Here is a 14,069-nt window from a genome sequence, read left to right on the forward strand (position 1 = left end):
ACGGACTTCCGGAACGGATTAAATTCGTAAACCGAGGGACCACTGTATATGCTGAGTTTGACATCCTTCAATAAGCTTGGGAAGCAGGATTTGGGAGTATTCCAGTGCTTCATTGGTCCCCTGGAAATGCTCCCACCCTGACTCTCCCATTCCTTTGCATCAATTTCTAGCAGTAGAGATCACTGCACCTTTCGCTGAAGAACACAAAATCCCCAAGCATTGCACACTTGAAAAGTTGCATGAGAAACACGCAGTGGAATAATATATTTTCTTGAAACAAAATATTGATTTAAGAGTTTTAAGGCCCATTTTCTTCATCAGCTATAGGTGCTCAGAGCAAAAATAACAGCTATTATAAGTCGGGGCTGTTCTTAACAAAGCTGTCTCATGCTCTTTTGAACAAAGGATCTGGAAGGTGTGAGTGAAGAAGGGTAAACTGAATTGGAGGCCATCTTCCTTTTTGCTCAGCGGACCCAAGTATGTAGACACATTATACATTCTTGTCTCTTTTCCCCTGCCCCCTTTCTCAAAGCAGCAGGAAAGCATAGAAAAACTCCCATGGTTTAGTTTAGTTTGTGTTTTGTTTTTAATCTCCAGTACTGTTGAGTTTTACAGGACCGTTTAAGGTACGAAAGTGACTCCAAATGAGTGAATCGTAATATTATCACAGCAGGAGATAAATCAGAAAGCACACTGAGGTAAAGAATCTTTTCGGGTCAAGCTAAGGATGACCACGTGACTGTTACTATAATCTCTCTCAAGAACAAAGGCAGTGCCTGAAAATTGTAAGTAATACATGGTTGGCTGATCAATAAATTATAAAGACATCAGCTCTCTCAAAGCTGAATTGAACATGTGGGCAATGGCACTTCAGCTGCCATGAGTGGAAAAACTAGATGTATAGGATTGGAGAATATGAAATAATTATGCCCCAGAGGTGTCTTCCTAAGGAATCCACAACACCGACTGGCTGGAGATCGCACAATCACAGGTGTAGTTTTCAAATCACATAGCAACCATGACTGAGAGCGATTCCTAGTCTTTTCAAACTCTTAGAATTCATACAGCGACAGAAGTGAAACAGCTGTAAATGCAGCTAGCGTCTACTCTGGAGAATTCCACGGTGCTCCTTTCTGTTACAGCTGGAAAATCTCTGCCAAGGTATTTGCCACCTCTGGTTTTCCTATGTGTGCGGAAGTAGTTTTTGCAACAGTGTTTAGCTTTAAAAATAAATGTAGTTATAAAAGAAATGTGAAGCCGGAGTTATAAATCCCATGTTACTTCTAAAAGCAGTGCCAGCATAAACCCAAAGGCCAAATTGTATCTGTAAAAAGAGGTGCTACCCTTCCAATGTGGACAGTCACGCCTGCCATTTCCCTGTTAATTCTTTAGCGCCCGCCACTCAAGGCATTGTATTTTACAACTACAGGAAAAAAATATTTTTACTTAGATCACCTCTTTTGCAGGTGCAACATCATGTCTTTGTTATGTTTAGATTACTTGCAGGATCTGGATTACAGCCTGATCCCCACAGCTCTACCCAACTTTTACCCTCATATTTTGTAAAATAATACATTTTTTGCCATATAGTGTTTAACTCCGTACAAGGAAAATGGGAGACGATTCCAAATCCTTTTGTTTTGCAATGCGACGGTGGAAAATTGAACAGTTCAATTTCAGATATTCCAAGTGTCCCTATTTTCCAGGGACGTCCCTGATTTAGAGAAGCTGTCCTGATTTCTGATTTGATCCCAGAATGTCCCACTTTCCCTTTGGATGTCCCTATTTTCATTGGAGAAATGTTGGAGGGGATGGAGTTCTCTAACCGCCGCCCTGAGCTGTCTGAAGGCAATCCTGAATAGAGAAGGTTTTTTTTTTTAATGTTTTATTATGTTTTTATATATGTTGGAAGCTGCCCAGAGTGGCTGGGGCAACCCTGTAATATGTGTGGGGTATAAATAGTAAAAGTATCATTATGGAATGGGATTCCCTATTTTCATTGGAGAAATGTTAATGGATATGCAATTTGTTTTTGAAATATACAGATCTATTCATTTCTGATGTGCTGCAATTCATTTAAAAACAACAACCTTCCTCCATCCTTAAAAATAATAAATCCTAAATTCCTAATCTTGTGATCTCTCCCCCCCCCCCACTCCCTCCATGGTTTCTTCCTGAAATAGCTTCAGCCAATCGGCAAAAGAGAGACAAAGGAACAATTGATTTGTCTGGTCTCTCCTGTTCCCCGATTTGTCCAGTCTCTCTCCCCTCCCTCTGTCCATGGTTTCCTGCCTAAAAATGGCTGCCGCGGACCATCAAAAGCACAAACAAGGAAGTGGGCAAACTCTGGCTGTTTGGATAACTGAATCTGCAGTGTGTAAAGTGAGGTTTGGACATAATTCTTTATGTTCGGATAACTTGATTTTTTGCACGAGTGAGCAGATGGTGGAACCTGCATGTACACCCAAAACCATCTTATATTTTCAGCTATTACTGACATGTATTTTTCTCAAAGCACAACCGTGTTTGAAGAAGGGGGACTAGGGAGCTAGGCTTTTAACGCAGAGAAGGCAAACAGAAATAACTGACATCCCTCCCTGGCGTAATAATAAAAAATAAGCAGAGGGGCACCAAGTGAAAATCCAAAACGACAAATTATAGCAGACTTTAATCCTATGCACCAGGAATGGGAAGTGTTTTTCACCACCCAAGGGCTACATTGTCCTCTGGGCAATATTTAGTGGTGGGTGGTTCCAAAGGCAAAAGTGGGTGGAGCCCCTAATGTATATTTTACATTAGATTACATTTATGTTGTTTCTAGGGACGCGGGTGGCGCTGTGGGTTAAACCACAGAGCCTAGGACTTGCTGATCAGAAGGTCGCGGTTAGAATCCCTGCGACGGGGTGAGCTCCCATTGCTCGGTCCCTGCTTCTGCCAACCTAGCAGTTCGAAAGCACGTCAAAGTGCAAGTAGATAAATAGGTACCACTCCGGCGGGAAGGTAAATGGCGTTTCCGTGCGCTGTTCTGGTTCGCCAGAAGCGGCTTAGTCATGCTGGCCACATGACTCGGAAGCTGTACGCCGGCTCCCTCGGCCAGTAAAGCGAGATGAGCGCCGCAACCCCAGAGTCGGCCACGACTGGACCTAATGGTCAGGGGTCCCTTTACCCTTTACCTTTATGTTGTTTCTAGATAGACACTATCCAGGCAAGCAAGAGACCTATCAGAATTCAAGGCCAAAACACCCAGGGAGGTGAAGCAAGGCCCATGAACTAAATGGGACTTGCTTCTGAGTAGACATGCATAGGATCGCACCGTTAAGTTAGCTATTCACATGCTCCAAATGAGCATGTTTACATTTCTCATTCACAGGCATGTTTGCAACTCTTGAGCGGATGTCCTTTGTTTGTTCTCCCCCCTCCTCCCTCATAAATAGAAAAGCATTCCCCCCCCCCCAGTGCTCTGTATCATATTGGTAAGTTATAAAAGAGACATTTATTCAACACATACCTCCTTTTCTCAGGTCCAAGGGTCACGTTTCTGAACTGTGGATTCCCGCTGAGTTTATGGTTATAGGCACGGCCACTGTCTGCACAAAGCAAGGTGGAATACCTCCTCCATAAAGATTATGCTTGCATTTCATGCCGTTAGAGATGTCATTGAGTTATTATTTCCAAGGCATCTCTAACCGCTTACCATCTCTACGCTTTCTGTGCTTCTGATTCTCACTGGATGGAAATCATTTGGTTTTGGTGAACAGCAGGGGGCTGTGGTCTGTCTTGTTGTTGTTTGTTTTTTAATACATAGAAATATATAGATTTATATTTTTAAAAAGCAGATAACACAACCTACTTCATAATAGCTTCATCTTTAAGTTCATGCAAGTTTGGGGGAGTTGTAAGTGTCGATGGAGTGGCTCTACGATTCACTGAGTGATACAAGAAGTGAAATAATAAAGGAGTGAAGGAGACATAGACCTTTGCCCATTACATCAAGAAAATGAAAAAGTTAGAAAGGGGAGGGGAGAAAGAGAGATTCCGATGTGATACATTTCAAGTCCTTTCTCCAAAAGGAGGGGGTAACCAGCCTATTAGTATAGGTGCCAAGAATCTTGCTTTTGTGACATTCCACCAAACACACCTACATTCCCTGGACCACAAGAAGATCAATCCTGTTTGAAAACCACCCATTACCTAAGACATCTAATTTATATTAGAAGCTCACAAAAAGGCACTGTCTGGCCTCCCAACCTCCCCTTACGACGATAAAGAGGCTGTTTTACACCATGTGTGACACTTAATCAAAACCGATATGCTTTAACAAACCCTTAACCTCTCACACACAGGAGTCGCCCGGGGCCAAGGGACAAGACACAGACCCAGCTCAGGGTGGCAGATCCTTTGATTAAGATGATAAAGATTTCCCGGTTTGTTTTTCCCCCCGAACAAATTCTAGATATGCCCCTTTTTGATTTGTCAGCATTAAATCCCACTAAGAGGTTCAAGCTAGAGGGAGACCACGGACTAGTTCTGTCTTCAACTGGGTATTAGGAGATAATTTTCAAGAACCCTTGACTGTAATGCTCTTCGTATCTTTTGATCTTTTTGGAAAGCAAGTTTTCCCAGAGAATCTGGATTTTAAACTGGTTACAGGCTTTGCTTGCATCTGGGTTATTTCTGAAAGGGGGAGTGTATAAATACACTTATTCCATCAGTTCCAGATCAGACCTTCCACCCCCTTTCCTTGGTCCTTTCTCTCTTTTTTCAAAGAGGGAGATCGTCAAGTTAGTTCATTCTCCCTCCCTCAGATTTCTAGTGCATGGAGGTTTTACTTCCCCAGCATCTACTGTACTTTTGACATAATCTATGGCAGGCTCTGCTGTCTGTACTGGAATGCTTGCTCAGGCCCCTGTTTTAAGTTTCCAGGTACTATTCTAATGGGATTATACTCAAAAAGAGGGATTATACTGAAAAGATAGATTACCTTCCGACAGATAACTGACTCTTTGGTGATTTATAAGGTGTCTGTTTGTATTGGATGTTGCAAGGATCTGTGCAAAAGTGCTTTCAGAGATTGCAAAGATCTGTGCAAAAGTGCTTTCAGAGATAGATTATACAGAGTTGTCATGGTGATCCCCTGATTTGATTATAACTTTATCATTATTTTTATTGCTTTGCTTGCTTGTTTTTCTCATCCCGTTGTGCTTTTTTTAATTGCTTACTCTTTTTTAAAACCCATCTGGCACCTATTCACTATGTTTTTATACACATAGTACAGTATATAAATAACATTTGTATTTGCAAATGTGATTTATTGCATACCTTTGTGCCTCTATGGATTTCTGCAAAGGTCTTTGGTTCGTAAGCGATAAAAGTTTGACCAGACCTGAATATTTACGAAGTAGGGCTTGCAACAAAACATTGGCAGGTGATGTCTTATTGCTCAAGGTTCCTGCCAGCCAGCTAAGCCCTCCATTGTATCCCCCCTGCCAGTTTTCCTGCCACAAGATGGTCAGTATTCTGTATCCACTGAGCATGCTCAGTCTTTGTTAGGCCATTGTAGGTGTGTGGATTGGCCCGTTAGGTTTTCTTCCTTACTACTTTATTTACTTCTACAGAGGTTGGGGCTAGGGCTGGGTGATATCCGGTTTTCAACATCGTTATGTATCACCAGCTAAACATCATGATATACCAATATATCACATTATCTGAAATCAGGGTGGAGCTATGTAGAGGCATTGACTGACTTCACAGGTTTTCCAGCGACAGAAAAACCAGTGCCTGCTCTTGTGATTTGCTGCTTCCTACAGGAGGCAGAGGGACACAGGTGGCACTGTGGGTTAAACCACAGAACCTAGGGCTTGCTGATCAGAAGGTTGGCGGTTCGAATCCCCGTGGTGGGGTGAGCTCCTGTTGTTCGGTCCCTGCTCCTGCCAACCTAGCAGTTTGAAAGCACGTCAAAGTGCAAGTAGATAAATAGGTACCGCTCCGGCGGGAAGGTAAACGGTGTTTCCGTGCGCCGCTCTGGTTCTCCAGAAGTGGCTTAGTCATGCTGGCCACATGACCCAGAAGCTGTATGCCGGCTCCCTTGGCCAATAAAGCGAGATGAGCGCCACAACCCCAGAGTCGGCCACGACTGGACCTAATGGTCAGGGGTCCCTTTAGCTTTAAGGTACCGTATTTTTCGCACCATAGGACGCACTTTTTCCCTCCTAAAAAGCAAGGGAAAATGTGTGTGCGTCCTATGGAGCGAATGCAGGCTTTCGCTGAAGCCTGGAGAGCGAGAGGGGTCGGTGCGCACCGACCCCTCTCGCTCTCCAGGCTTCAGGAAGCTATCCGCTAGGAGTGGGAGACCCAGCTCTCCCACCGCTAGCGGAGCGCTGCATTAATCCCGAAGCTTGGGGCGTGCGGAGCTCAGCGCGCCCCAAGCTTCTGGGTGCCGGCAAGGTCTCCGCTAGCCCTGGGAGAGCCCCGCAACGTCGCGCGGCTCTCCCAGGGCTAGCGGACCACTGCGCTAATCCAGAAGCTTGGGGCGTGCGGAGCTCAGCGCGCCCCAAGCTTCTGGGTGCCGGCAAGGTCTCCGCTAGCCCTGGGAGAGCCCCGCAACGTCGCGCGGCTCTCCCAGGGCTAGCGGACCACTGCGCTAATCCAGAAGCTTGGGGCGTGCGGAGCTCAGCGCGCCCCAAGCTTCTGGGTGCCGGCAAGGTCTCCGCTAGCCCTGGGAGAGCCCCGCAACGTCGCGCGGCTCTCCCAGGGCTAGCGGACCACTGCGCTAATCCAGAAGCTTGGGGCGTGCGGAGCTCAGCGCGCCCCAAGCTTCTGGGTGCCGGCAAGGTCTCCGCTAGCCCTGGGAGAGCCCCGCGACAGCTAGCGGAGACCCTGCCGGCGCCCAGAAGCTTGGGGCGCGCTGAGCTCCGCACACCCCAAGCTTCGGGATTAGCGCTCCGCTAGCCGTGTCTAGGCTGCGGATAGCAGCCTGCTTCCCGGAGCGTCGGGCGCCCTGAAAGCAGAGCTCCCGGCGCTTCGGGAACACACCCGCAGCGTGGGGACCCTTGCAGGAGCTCCCCGCAAGGCTCCCCACGCTGCGGATAGCAGCCTGCCGCCCGGCGGGTGGGGCGCCCTGAAGCAGAGCGCCCCTCGCGCCAGGCATACATCCGCAGCTTGGGGAGCCCTGCAGCAGTTCCCCGCAAGGCTCCCCAAGCTGCGGATAGCAGCCTGCTTCCCGGAGCGTCGGGCGCCCTGAAAGCAGAGCGCCCGGCACTTCAGGAACACATCCGCTGCGTGGAGAGCCTTGCAGGAGTTCCCCGCAAGGCTCCCCACGCTGTGGATAGCAGCCTGCCGCCCGGCGCGAGGGGCGCCCTGAAGCAGAGCGCCCCTCGCGCCGGGCAGACATCTGCAGCGTGCAGAGCCCTGCAGCAGTTCCTCACAGGGCTCCCCACGCTGCGGATAGCAGCCTGCTTCCCGGAGCATCGGGCGCCCTGAAAGCAGAGCGCCTGGCGCTTCGGGAACACATCCGCTGCGTGGAGAGCCTTGCAGGAGTTCCCCGCAAGGCTCCCCAAGCTGCGGATAGCAGCCTGCCGCCCGGCGCGAGGGGCGCCCTGAAGCAGAGCGCCCCTCGCGCCGGGCAGACATCTGCAGCGTGCAGAGCCCTGCAGCAGTTCCTCACAGGGCTCCCCACGCTGCGGATAGCAGCCTGCTTCCCGGAGCGTCGGGCGCCCTGAAAGCAGAGCGCCTGGCGCTTCGGGAACACATCCGCTGCGTGGAGAGCCTTGCAGGAGTTCCCCGCAAGGCTCCCCAAGCTGCGGATAGCAGCCTGCCGCCCGGCGGGTGGGGCGCCCTGAAGCAGAGTGCCCCACGCGCTAGGCAGACATCAGCCAGCCCCACAAGCTCGGGGGACAGCAGGAAGGCGCAGCGCCACTATCCCGCTGTTCCTCGACCTGGTTCGGTTTCCCTGACCTGCTTTTGGGGGGGAAATAAAGGGAAATTTTTTTTCCTTTATTTCCCCCCCCAAAAAACTAGGCGCGTCCTATGGTCCGGTGCGTCCAATCGTGCGAAAAATACGGTAGTCTCTATGGGAGTATATTGTATTTAATTATGGGGTATCAGAGTTTTTAGGTGGCTAACCAGGCTGGGATAGCTGGGATAGCAGGCTTGTTGGTTTCTGAATGTCTGATGTAGACTTTTTCAATTTCGTTGTTCTGTATGGGACAATGATAATAAAGATTAGCGTATCGTAACAAGATCAGGAAGCAAGCAGTGATGTGTGGTGAATTTTTTCATAGGGAGCAGTTAAGGCCAGAGGTGCCAGCTTGCAAGGGTGATGGGGGGGTTGACCTCATGCATGTGTCAGCATCGCACCTCTCTCCCTAAGCTGAGCAGAAGCTTCCTGGGCTTTGGGAAGGAGGCACAGGCCTCTGAAAGGATGCTGGAGATCTGCTGCCTCCTCCCCAAAGTCAGGCAGGCTTTGGGAAGGTGGTGGGAGGACTCTTAGAGCCTTTGGAGCACCGTGCCTCCCTCCCTGAGCTGGGCAGAAGCTTCCTTGGGAGGGAGGCGCCACGGGAACATTTAGGGGACTAGCCTAGTCCCCATAGTCAACTGACTGCACGCCACTGATAGCAAGTGATAGAGAAGACCTCTGCCAGAGACTCTGGAGATCCACTCTCGGCCACTGAGATGGGCCAATGATCTGGCCATACTATAAGGTGGCTTCATATGTTCATAAACACTAACCACACCAGGAATCCCTAATGCAGGTTCATCAGTGCCCCTTAACAAGTACAGGTGTACCTTGGAAGTAAAATGGAAGTCCGTTCAACTTCCAAAACATTTGGAAAACAAAGTGCGGCTTCCGATTGGCTGCAGGAGCTTCCAATCGGAAGCCCCATTGGACGTTTGGGTTCCAAAGAATGTTCACAAACCGGAACAATCACTTCCAGGTTTGCAGTGTTCGGGAGCCAAAACGTCCGAGTACTAAGGCGTTCTGGATCCAAGGTACGACTGTACAGCTGTACAGGACTAGCAGTGCCATTTCTTCTGACGAGACCAGTTTGTTTCAGCCAGTTTATTGAACTTTCGATTTATCATAAAGCAGAATTGCTGGGGGAAGCGGCCTTCGTATTTGAATATGGAACATTTGTAGGACAAGGTAATTGGCGCCAGGGTCCACTTTCTTGACAGTAATTCTTGACATGAGGCTGGAGACTACTGGCTTTCCGCTCCATTGAAGGCCATTTAAGAGAAACCATTTTTAACTTACAAAGATGCACACAGTCTCTCAAATACGGAGTCTGCTTTACAGCAACTAAAAGAGAGGCTGTCAAGAAGCAAGACCGGGGAGGAAGGGGGGGGGGAATCATACTATTACATGGCAGGGATTTGAAAAGTAAGGCTGTCATCTGTCTTCTATCCATTACAGCAGAATATAGACAAAAGGCATCCATTACGTTATATGGCATTACCGCTTCGTGTTGACATTTCCTATGTTCAAGTGTCGGCAAATGTTAATAGCAAAAACTCAATTAAATATTAGGCTCCAAAGCAAACTCAGTTTTGTAATGGCCTGGTGATCTGGGGCGGGGGGGGGGGGCTTTTTGAATTATGCTGTATGATGTGTCTATTAAAAAATCAGAAGAATATACCTTGGCTGCCTTTTTTAAAAAAATAAATAATAATAATAAGAGGAGTAAATGACTACTTATTTTGCAGCTCCAATTAGGTGGCCATGTAAAATTGCTGACGGTTTCTCCAAGTGATCAAGGTATCAAATGTCCAAGCTTGCTGTAAAGTAAGAGAAGGGAAATGGCAAAATGCAATCTATTGCAACAATGTCTTACGATACGATAATCTTTATTGCCATTGTCCCATACAGAACACCGAAACTGAAAATCTACATCAGACATTCAGAAACCAACAAGCCTGCTATCCCAGCTATCCAAGCCTGGTTTAACCCCTAAAAACTCTGATACCCCATAATTAAATACGATATACTCCCATAGAGACTACCTTACACTGCGTTTAAAACCAAAATCGCATTTGAATAGAAACTGTTTCTCAGACGACTAGTCCCAGTCTTTATAACCCTGTACCTTCTCTTTTGTTTTCTTTAAGTTAAGGAGTAAGTTGTTTTTCCTGCACCGCTCCTCCAACTGCTCAACTTCCTTCCTATAAGCCGCCTACCCCTCTCCAGTCGTGATTAAACCAACCACCGTTGTATCAACGTTGTATTCTTTCAAGCACAACCCAAAGTAATTGCTATGGAAGTTTGTAATTCCCTGTACCTGGGTAGCAGGAACTCCCCCGCCCCCCTTTTTAATGTCCCTGAGTGGTGGTGGTTTTTTAAACATATTTTTATTTTCCCATATGTGATGGTTGTATGTAGAAACGGCTAGTTGTTGGCTTAAAGATGGACATTTCTATCAATTTATCTGAGTTTACAAAAATCAAAAACATAATAAAACAAAGTGAAAATATATACGTGATATGATAAAAATGAAACAAAATTTTAACTGGGCAGCCCATTCCTAAGCAAGCACCCATCATCACTTAAATGGGTTTCCTCCCTCACAATTTGAACTCTGGACAGGTCAGGTTTATCAAGTTAACCTCACAATCCCCAAACAAACTGATACACAAGATTTCCTTCCTTACTGTGTGAAGAAGCCACAGTGAGTCGTCATTTCTTTTTGTGGCTATAGGGAAGAGAGTGGAAACTTTAGGCGCCAAACTTTGCATCCAAACTGAGGGAAACGTAGTTAGTTTAAACTGTAGCTGGTGAAAAAGCCGGAATCAGAAACTTGTGATTTGATCCTAGTTAGAAATAACTCGCATTTAAACAAACCACACTTTCCTGAGTTTGGATATAATGAGGAACTTTTTAAAAGACCTATTGTCTCCCAAGTTGTCTGCTTGTATATAGTTAAGATAATCAACAGAGGTTATTTGGGGGTGCTCTCTCCATCTATGGTGGGTGGCTACTGGGGAAAGGGCTTTCTACTGGGGAAAGGGCCTGTGCGATCTCTCGCATGGCAAACAGAATTTACAAACAGCAGCCAACAGAGTTCTCAAAGTGTAGATAAATCAATAGTTTTACTGCAGTCTGAGCTGAGCAAAATCAAAACACTTATATTAAAGATGTTTTCCCCATTCCTTTTGGTCTGTTACTTAACAGTGTAAAAATTCAGCGGCAACACTTGAATGCTATAAAGAACATTACAGAACACTTCAGAAATCTGACTCTCAGATCTGATTGGAATACAAATCCATCCAAATGTTCTCATGAACCAGGCTGTGATTACTTTGATTTGGCGATTTCCTCACAACAACGGTAGCATATTTTCAGCATTTCTGTGCTTACCAGACAATCACACTGCTTTTTTTTGGGGGGGGGGGTTTCCTGTAATTTAACACATCTTTTGATGATAGCAGGTTCCTGTAATGCTCCAGGTAATCTTACCTGGTCTTATAAGTACTTCGCAGATTGCTATATGCTATAGGTGCTTGGTTCTAGGTGATATTGGTCATTGTCACAGCAAGGGTTTCTCATGCTACCCTCATCTCTTGTCAGGAGGACTGATGCTCAGTAGGCTCCCACAGTTTCCCCCCTCAAAAAGTGGATTCTTTCAGCTTCTGTAAGCACCATCTGTGAGTATCGCTTTCTGTGTAGCAATTATTCTCACAGTTGAGGTGATCCTTCTAATGCACTGAGCAAAACAATGTCTCCTTCCTTCTGGAAAAAATAAAATAAATCTACACAACCTAACCACCTGGCTTTGTTTCTAGATAATGTGTGCAGTTTCTAGGTCCAAAATGGAGTCTTTTATAAATGGAACGTACAGCTAAACACACATACAGTGGTACCTCGGTTTCTGAACATTTCTGTTGACAAACATTTCAGTTTTCGAATGCTGTAAACCCAGAAGTAAATGCTTCTGTTTTCAAACACGCCTTGGAGGTCAAACATGAAACGTGGCTTCCACTGAGTGCAAGATCCTGAGGCCTCGCTGTCGGGTACAGTGGTACCTCGGGTTACAGACACTTCAGGTTACAGATGCTTCAGGTTACAGACTCCGCTAACCCAGAAATATTACCTCGGGTTAAGAACTTTGCTTCAGGATGAGAACAGAAAATGTGCGCTGGCGGCGTGGCAGCAGCAGGAGGCCCCATTAGCTAAAGTGGTACCTCAGGTTAAGAACAGTTTCAGGTTAAGAACAGACCTCCAGAACAAATGAAGTTCTTAACCCGAAGTACCACTGTATTGAGTTTTGGGTTTTCGAACGTTTCAGAACTCGAATGGTCTTCTGGAATGGATTACGTTTGAAAACCGAGGTACCACTGTATTTTGAAGTGAGCCCTGTTGAAGTCAATGGAGCTTCAGGGTGGGGGGAAACATGCATAAGATTGTGCTATAGGTCTTTCTATTCTGTGTCAATCTGCATGTAGCCAAGAGATGCAGATTTTTCAGTAGTCCTGACCTGTTTTTAAAAACCAGGATATGACAATATATTGTATTTTTATTGATTTGGGCATATTTCACATTTATAGGGCATCTTTACGAACAGAAGTCTCCCAAGCCGGCTTGTACACAAACCACAAATTTCCACAGTCATGAGATGAAATACAGTGCAAACATTCCGGTATAACCACAACATTAATAAAACCACCCATATTAAGTACCTAGCCAGCCCAGAAATAAAACACAGTTTGAACATCAAATCTGTCAGCTGAAAGGAGGGCAGTGACAAAAAATAGCTGCTTCTTTTTTTCACTCATTCATTTTATAGGCTTATGCACCGCACAATAAACCAAGTGTTTAGGCGGTGGACATCACACACCCATAAAACAACATAAAAGGCCTGTGTAAAGAGACTGGTCTTAAATGGGCAGCTGAAATAAAGTCCTGATGCTACTTCCTTAATATTATGGTGCATGGCGTTTGCTGTTTATGGTGGCATGTTTGGATCACCATTTATTTTCTTATTATAGAATAGAAACATCCATTTAAGGACTAAGAGTTATTTTTAAATTTGTGCGGGTTATGATGAGCCATCAACAGGCAACCTTACACAGTTCTTCTCAGAATTAACCTCTGTTGAGTTCAAAGGGACTTGCTCTCCGGTAATGTGCACAAGAAGGCAGCCTAAAGCACTAATTTATTGATCTTGGTGGAGCTGTGCTCTGCTTTGTGAAGTGACTACTTTGAATAGTTAGGAAAAAACACTGCTTCCTGTTTATTAACTTTGTGAGAGCTATTCCATTTGCCTTTATCCGTTTTATGTCTCCCCTTCCATGTGTTTTTCTAAATGGTTAGGAGATAGAGTATACTGCATGAACTGTTAAGATAGACTGTAAATCAATTTTATTCAGTGGCACATGGTTGTAAGTACAGAGCATATGTTTCAAACTGGGACAGCAGTCAATGTAATAAGTGTTTAGATTGCAAATCCTTTAGGAAGAGAATGCATTGTTTATACACCTGAAAATGCTTTGGGCGGCCTATCAAATAGTAGGAGAAGCATTCACTCAACTGCTGTGATGCCACAGCATGTTCACAAACATTTTAATTGCTATGGGGAAATAGTTGCAATAGCTGCTATTATAATTATATAATGTTAACTATTATCATTATTAACTATAATTATAACTATAGTCAGCAGTCTGAGGGAAGAACTATATGACTGGAGCTGCCTTGTCTTTGTGGCCTGGAAAATGTCACAGGATCTATTCCTGGATCTGACCTGAGGGGGGGGGGAGTGGGGCAGGGGGGACAGAAAAAGTCAGTGTTGGACTCCTATCATTAACATATACCCTTCAGAGATCTTAATATGTATGATACAGTTCACCCACCTAGAAATGTACTTTTCTCCTTCTGTACCCTCCCTGATTTTTTCTGGTAGCACCTGTGTCCCCCCCCCTAGAGAATTCAGAGAACCTTTCTCTCTCTCCCCGCCCGATTTAAACAGACCCTCCAAGTGTCCCAATTTTCCAGGGACGGTCCTGGATTTACAGATGCTGTACCGATTTCCGATTTGATCCCAGAATGTCCCACTTTTCCTTAGGACGTCCTTATTTTCTTC

The sequence above is a fragment of the Podarcis melisellensis genome (genome assembly GCF_964234715.1).
Source record: "Podarcis melisellensis genome assembly, chromosome: 1".
Taxonomy (NCBI): Eukaryota; Metazoa; Chordata; class Lepidosauria; order Squamata; family Lacertidae; genus Podarcis; species Podarcis melisellensis.